Genomic DNA, 8,035 nt, shown 5'->3' on the forward strand with positions numbered 1-8,035 from the left:
GGCGGTTGCGCCAGGTGGGTGGAGAAGTGCGCCGGCGCGCGCTCGTTGTAGCAGGCCTGGCGCTCCCTCGAGCGTACTTCCCGGTCTGTCGACCTTAAAGTTACCCACAGACCCCTCTTCCTCACCTCCAAATGGGCTGGGACTTGATAAACAGCACCGTCCCCGTCACGCCCAAACACTAATAGGAGCCGTTGGCTCCTAACAAGATTAAGAGATGAATTAATTAAGTGCTTCACCCTTGTGAGCGGTTAGGCTGGAACTAAGAGCATCGCGTTTACAAACAGGTCACGGAGCTGTTTGTGACCCAGCTGGCACCAGACTGTGGCCGCCTAGATTCCACCCTGAAGGAAAAGCCTGGTTTGGAAAGTTTGCCCAACTCTTGCTGGTTTCTCGCCTGTCACGCAAACTTGCAGGACTTGGCGCTGACAGCAAAGGAGACCGGTCAGGTGACCTGGAAACTATCACCTTTAGCAAACACCGGGAAAAGGAAGTTTCTGAAGAAGACTGAATGTAGACTGTGGGCCCTCAAGCGAATGCCAGGAGGGGTATCTCGGTCCTTTCTCCTAGCAGCTCTTGCACTGCCTGGCATGTATTTTGTTCGGACCACTTCCCTTAGGAAGACAGAGCCACAAGAATAATTAACTCTAAGGGGAGAGAGACTGTGATTAGCTTAGAAAAACCACCAAGGACCGGGCGCCGAGCTCACACCTGTAATCCCAGCACTTTGGGAGGCCGAGGCAGGCGGATCACTTGAGGCGGATCACTTGAGGTCAAGAGTTCAAGGCCGGGCGCGGTGGCTCAAGCCTGTAATCCCAGCACTTTGGGAGGCCGAGACGGGCGGATCATGAGGTCAGGAGATTGAGACCATCCTGGCTAACACGGTGAAACCCCGTCTCTACTAAAAATACAGAAAACTAGCCGGGCGAGGTGGCGGGTGCCTGTAGTCCCAGCTACTTGGGAGGCTGAGGCAGGAGAATGGCGTGAACCCGGGAGGCGGAGCTTGCAGTGAGCTGAGATCCAGCCACTGCACCCCAGCCTGGGCGACAGAGCAGGACTTTGTCTCAAAAAAAAAAAAAAAAGAGTTCAAAACCAGCCTGGGCAACATGGTCAAGAGTCCAAAACCAGCGTGGCCAACATAGTGCAATCGCGTCTCTACTAAAAATACAAATATTGGGCGGGCGTGGTGGCGGGTGCCTGTAATCCCAGCTACTTGGGAGGCTGAGAGCAGAAGAATCGCTTGAACCCAGGAGGTGGAGGTTGCTGTGAGCTGAGATCCTCCCACAGCACTCCAGCCTGGGCCACAGAGCGAGACTTCGTGTCAAAAAAAAGGAAGAAAATAAAAATCACCAAGATTTCCCGAACAGTTCAGCTAGTCTCCTGCCCCCAAATATACCCCCACCCTAAACCCCTTTCAGTCTAGTCTTGACGTATTGCTAAATTTACTTGTTATATCTGCTCTAAAAAAAATGAGAAAAAGGCTGGGTGTGATGGTTCACGCCTGTAATCCCAGCATTTTGGGAGGCCAAGGAGGGCCCATCACCTGAGGTCAGGAGTTCAAGACCAGCCTGGCCAATATGGTGAAACCCCATCTCTACTAAAAACACAAAAATTAGTCTGGCGTGGTGGCACACACCTGTAATCCCAGCTACTCGGGAGGCTGAGAGAGAATTGTTTGAACCCAAGAGGCAGAGGTTGCAGTGAGTTGAGATCATTCCATTGCACTCCGGCCTGGGTGACAGAGTGAGACTCCGTCTCAAAAGAGAGAGAAAAAGAACCTGTGTTTTTATTTATTCCCTCTTAGCTGAAAGATATGCCAATTATTACGTTTTTCCGTTTTTTGTTTTTTGTTTTTTTAGAGATAGAGTCTCGCTCTGTAGCCTAGGCTGGAGTGCAATGGCGCGACCTCAGCTCACTGCAACCTCTGCTTCTCGGGTTCAAGCGATTCTCTTGCCTCAGCTTCCCGAGTAGCTGGGATTACAGGCATCTGTAAACACACCCGGCTAATTTTTGTATTTTTAGTAGAGACGGAGTTTCACCATGCTGGTCAGGCTGGTCTCGAACTCCCCACCTCAGGCGATCTGCCCACCTTGGCCTCCCAAAGTGCTGGGATTACAGGCCTCAGCCACAACACCTGGCCAGCCAATTATTATGTTTTAACTTTCCCAGGTATTTTTCTTTCAAAGCCTTACCTCTTATTGTGGTTCTAAAGGTTTATCTGTAGTGAAGGAAAAATACAGATTTATTACATCTCAGCCTAGTTTCCTCACCTGTAAAAGGGGGGAAGGGGTTCCTAGCAAACCTTTTCTTATTTCTCTCTCATCTAGATTTTTTTTTTTCTGGCTCACTTATATTTGCCTTGATTTGTTCCCCTCCTCTATGTAAGCTTTTCTCTTTTTCATTTTCTTTCCTTCTATCAAATCAAAGGCTCTGGAGTCAGGCAGTCCTGGATTTGGCCCTAGCCCCTACTGCTAGTTACTAGCTGAAGCGTCCTGAGAAGAATGTTTAACTTCTGTGTTTCCTCTGTATAAAATAACCCCAGTCTTGCAGGGTTACAGCTGTTAGGTTTTGTCACTTTGGCCAATTGTGGTCACACCTGCATCCCCAGGGCTTGGAAACGACACAGCAGTCAAGCAATACATAGTTGTTTATTTTTATTTATTTATTTATTTTTGAGACTCTGGGTCTGGCTATGTCACCCAGGCTGGAGTGCAGTGGTTCGTTCTCGCCTCACAGCAACCTCCACCTCCCAGGCTCAAGCAGTTCTCCTGCCTCAGCCTCCCCAACAACTAGGACCACAGGCGCGAGCACGAACACCCAGCTAATTTTTGTATTTTTTGTAGAGACAGGATTTCACCATGTTGCCCAGGCTGGTCTGAAACTCCTTAGCTCAAAACCATCCACCATCCTCTACCTCCCAAAGTGCTGGGGTTTCCGCCCGGGGCCCCAGCCGGTGGGGTTTTTTTTTTTTTTTTTTTTTTTTTCGTTTCTTTCATTTACTTATTTATTTATTTATTTTGAGACAGGGTCTTACTCAGGCAGGAGGGCAATGGAGCAAACTTCACGCACCACAACCTGGACCTCGTGGGCTGGACCTCATAGGTTACAATTAACCACCGTGCCTGGCTAATTTTTTGACTTTTTGTAGCGGAGTCTCACTTTGTTGCCTAGGTTGGTCTTGAACTCCTGGCCACAAACAATTCTACTGCCTTGGGAGAGTTGTTTGAGACCAATCCAACTCCTGAGATTGGTCTCTAATTCCTGACCTCAAGCAAGTCTCCGGAAGTGCTGGGATTACAGGCATGAGCCACCGCACTGGGCTGTTAAATTATTTAATTAAGAGAAATGATGTATGTAAATCATCTGGCACAATCACTGCTTTTCAAACTGCTGGCCAGCTGGGTGCAGTGGCTCACACCTGTAATCGCAGCACTTTGGGAGGCCTAGGCTGGTGGACCACTTTAGACCAAGGGTTTGAGACCAGCCTAGGGAACATGGGGAGAACCTGTCTCTACTAAAAATACAAAAAATTAACCGTGGTGATGGGAACCTGTAGTCCAGCTACTCGGAAAGCTGAGGTGGGGGAATCGCCTGAACCCGAGAAGTTGAGGCTGCAATAAGCCAAGATCGTGCCACTGCACTCCAGTGCATTCCAGTGCAGTCGAATGAGACCCTGTCTTATAAATAAATAAATACATACATACTGGCCTTTTGAAACTTTTACCATCTCATTTTCCCATTCTTTCCCACCACTTTTCCTGTTTTTTGTTTGTTTGTGTGTGTGTGTGTGTGTGGTGCTAGTCAAGTGTATTGTCTTTCAGTGGAACTCTCTTAATCCCTCCACCTCTAGTAACGAAAACATTCTGAACCTCCCCTGGCCATCCACAGCTTTTCATCTTCTAGCGACTTCAGACAACTAAATTGTCCACTTGCTGTAGAGGTTTTTTTTTTTTTTTTTCTTTTCTTCTTTTTTTTTTTTTTTGGGTCTCACTCTGTTGCCCAGGCTGGAGTGCAGTGGCACGATCTTGGCTCACTGCAACCTCCACTTCCCGGGTTCACTCAATTCTCCTACCTCAACCTCCCGAGTAGCTGGGACTACAGGTGTGCACCACCACGCTGGGCTGATTTTTGTGTTTTTAGTAGAGATGGGGTTTCATCATGTTGGCCAGGCTGGTCTCAAACTCCTGGCTTCAAGTGATCTTCCCACCTTGGCCTCCCAAAGTACTGGGATTACAGATGTGAGCCATCACACCTGGTCCTGTGGAGTATTTTAATCTTCCTTTAACTTATATGATCACTACTCTTGTCTGGACCCTCGAATACGTGAAGCTTCAAGGAGACATATCAGAGTTTTTGGTACAGACACAGAATGGGAATCATTATGTTGTAGGACTATCTCTTGATTTTCTTTGGGAAACCACCCTTCTCACAGTAGTACATATTATTGATTTGAATGTAGTTGGGTCCTACACCCCTCTTTTTCAGGGGTAGGGAGGTAACCATTCTGGATTAATTAAATCACCCAAGTTCTTAGTCCCTCCCTTGCGCCTCCCCCACCATTAGGAATGAGGATGAGTAATCCAGTCAGACCAGTCAGCTGCAGAGTCCAGCACTGTTCATAGGCCAACCAGAGAGAGGTGTGCTATTTCCCCTGATTAGCACAGTCCTGAGCTGGGCAGCCAGCCTGTTTCCAGGAGGGAGGAAGCAGCCTGAGGTAGACCTAACACAGTGGGAAGGAGAACTGCAAGGTGGGAAATAAGGAGCCATGGAGAGTCTTGTTTAAGAAGCCTTGAATGGCCGGGCGCGGTGGCTCAAGCCTGTAATCCCAGCACTTTGGGAGGCCGAGACGGGCGGATCATGAGGTCAGGAGATCGAGACCATTCTGGCTAACACAGTGAAACCCCGTCTCTACTAAAAACTACAAAAAAACTAGCCAGGCGACGTGGCGGCGCCTGTAGTCCCAGCTACTCCGGAGGCTGAGGCAGGAGAATGGCGTGAACCCGGGAGGCGGAGCTTGCAGTGAGCTGAGATCCGGCCACTGCACTCCAGCCTGGGCGAGAGCGAGACTCCGTCTCAAAAAAAAAAAAAAAAAAAGAAGAAGCCTTGAACACTTTCTCTTCCCACCACCCAAGATGCCGAAAGGAAAGAAGGCCAAGGGAAAGAAGGTGGCTCCGGCCCCTGCTGTCGTGAAAAAGCAGGAGGCCAAGAAAGTGGTGAATCCCCTGTTTGAGAAAAGACCTAAGAATTTTGGCATTGGACGGGACATCCAGCCCAAAAGAGACCTCACCCGCTTTGTGAAATGGCCTCGCTATATCAGGTTGCAGCGGCAGAGAGCCATCCTCTCTATAAGCGGCTGAAAGTGCCTCCTGCTATTAACCAGTTCACCCAGGCCCTGGACCGCCAAACAGCTACTCAGCTGCTTAAGCTGGCCCACAAGTACAGACCAGAGACAAAGCAAGAGAAGAAGCAGAGGCTGTTGGCCCGGGCCGAGAAGAAAGCTGCTGGCAAAGGGGATGTCCCCACTAAGAGACCACCTGTCCTTCGAGCAGGAGTTAACACCGTCACCACCTTGGTGGAGAACAAGAAAGCTCAGCTGGTAGTGATTGCACACGACGTGGATCCCATCGAGCTGGTTGTCTTCTTGCCTGCCCTGTGTCGTAAAATGGGGGTCCCTTACTGCATTATCAAGGGGAAGGCCAGACTGGGCCGTCTAGTCCACAGGAAGACCTGCACCACTGTCGCCTTCACACAGGTGAACTCGGAAGACAAAGGCGCTTTGGCTAAGCTGGTGGAAGCTATCAGGACCAATTACAACGACAGATACGATGAGATCCGCCGTCACTGGGGCAGCAATGTCCTGGGTCCCAAGTCTGTGGCTCGTATCGCCAAGCTCGAAAAGGCAAAGGCTAAAGAACTTGCCACTAAGTTGGGTTAAATGTACACTGTTGAGTTTTCTGTACATAAAAATAATTAAAATACAAATTTTCCTTCAACAACAACAACAAAAAAAAGAAGCCTTGAACCCAGCTCCACTTTCTGAATTCTCAATTATTTTTTCTTTTTCTTTCTTTTTTTTTTTTTTTTGAGTTGGAGTCTTGCTCTGTTGCACAGTCTGGAGTGCAGCAGCGAGGTCTCAGCTCACTGCAACCTCCGCCTCCCAGGTTCAAGCAATTATTGTGCCTCAGCCTCCTGAGTAGCTGGGATTACAGGCGTGCACCACCACACCTGGCTAATGTTTGTTATTTTTAGTAGAGACAGGGTTTCACCATGTTGGCCAGGCTGGTCTCCAACTCCTGACCTCAAGTGATTCGCCTGCCTCAGCCTCCCAAAGTGCTGGGATTACAGGTGTGAGCCACGAAGCCCAGCCTGAATTCCCAGTTATTTGAACATACAGTCAGCCCTCTGTATCCTCAGGTTCCTGCAACCAACTGCAGATCAAAAATATTTTTTAAAAGAATAAAAAATAATACAACAGTATCAATACAGCATAACCACCATTTAGGTATAATTAATGTAGATTTGATTTAAATTATAAGGGAGGATGTGCATAGATTATATGCAAATACTACATTTTATATAAGGGGCTTGTGCATCCTTGGATTTTGGTATCCTCAGGGGTCCTGGAACCAGACTCCCCACCACAGAGAGATCACCATACAAGTTCCTACAGTTTCCTCAAAGTAGCTTAAGCCACTTTGAGTTAAGTTTTTTCTTGTCACTTGCCATCAGAAAGATTCTAAATATTTTATTTTACAGAGGTGGGGGGGGGGGGTCCTGCTATGTTGACCAGGCTGGTCTCGAACTCCTGGGCTCAAGTGATCCTCCTGCCTCTGCCTCCCAAAATGGCCACCACACCAAGCCAAGATTTCAAATACAAAAATTATTCTGACACAGACTTCTCACTATCTCAAGTTGAGAGCATGGTACTTAGTTATCTTCCAATTCTAAAATTCACCTGTTACCAGTTCACTACATCTAAGATTTTTTTGTTTGTTTGTTTGTTTGTTTTTGAGACGGAGTCTCACTCTGCCGCCCAGGCTGGAGTTCAGTGGTGTGATCTTGGCTCACTGCAACCTCTGGCTCCTGGGTTCAAGCGATTCTTCTGCCTCAGCCTCCCAAGTAGCTGGGATTACAGGCATTTGCCACAATGCCCAACTAATCGTTTTTAGTAGAGACAGGGTTTCGCCATCATAGCCAGGCTGGTCTGGAATTCCTGACCTCAAGTGATCCACCCGCCTCAGACTCCCGACTCCCAAAGTACTGGGATTACAGGTGTGAGCCACCGCACCTGGCCGCATATATATATATATATATTTTTTTTCTTTTTTTAAATTTAAAATTAAAAACAAAAAATGCTGAGCACAGTGGTTTGTGCCTGTAATTCTAGTACTTTGGAAGGCTGAGGCGAGAGGACCACTTCAGACCGGGAGTTTGAGACTGGCCTGGACAACATAGCAAAACGCCCCCCGCACACCTACAAAAAATACAAAAATTAGCTGGCCATGGTGTTGTGCGCCTATAGTCCCAGCTACTCAGGAGGTTGACTTGGGAGGATCACTTGAGCCTGGGAGGCAGAGGTTGCAGTGAGCTGAGATTGCACCACTTCACTCCAGCCTGGGGCACATAGTGAGACTCCGTCTCACAAAAAAAAAATATTTTCAGAAAAGAAATAAATTACTGATGGCCAGGCACTAAAAGTTTTGTATAAGGTTTAATGTTTTTGTTGTTGTTGTTGTTTGTTTGTTTGGTACGGATTCTTGCTCTGTCGCCAGGCTGGAGTTCAGTGGTGTGATCTTGGCTCACTCCAACCTCCACCTCCCAGTTTCAAGCAATTCTCCTGCCTCAGCCTCCCAAGTAGCTGGGACGACAGGCCCCTGCCACCACACCCAGCTAATTTTTGTATTTTTAGTAGAGACGGGGTTTCACCATGTTGGCCAGGATAGTCTCGATCTCTTGACCCCGTTATCTGCCCGCTTCAGCCTCCCAAAGTGCTGGGATTACAGGCATGAGCCACCATGCCCAGCCTGGTTTAATGTTT

General features: G+C 48.2%; 1 pseudogene across 1 annotated transcript; it reads left to right on the top strand.

Moving 5' to 3' along the window:
- The first annotated feature begins 5,117 nt into the window (after positions 1-5,117).
- On the top strand, positions 5,118-5,990 carry LOC111543172 (annotated as a pseudogene). Its single transcript, XR_002731769.2, has one exon. The product of XR_002731769.2 is annotated as a 60S ribosomal protein L7a pseudogene (transcript).
- Positions 5,991-8,035: the final 2,045 nt, after the last annotated feature.

The sequence above is a fragment of the Piliocolobus tephrosceles genome, chromosome 5, assembly GCF_002776525.5.
Source record: "Piliocolobus tephrosceles isolate RC106 chromosome 5, ASM277652v3, whole genome shotgun sequence".
In the NCBI taxonomy this organism is placed as follows: domain Eukaryota; kingdom Metazoa; phylum Chordata; class Mammalia; order Primates; family Cercopithecidae; genus Piliocolobus; species Piliocolobus tephrosceles.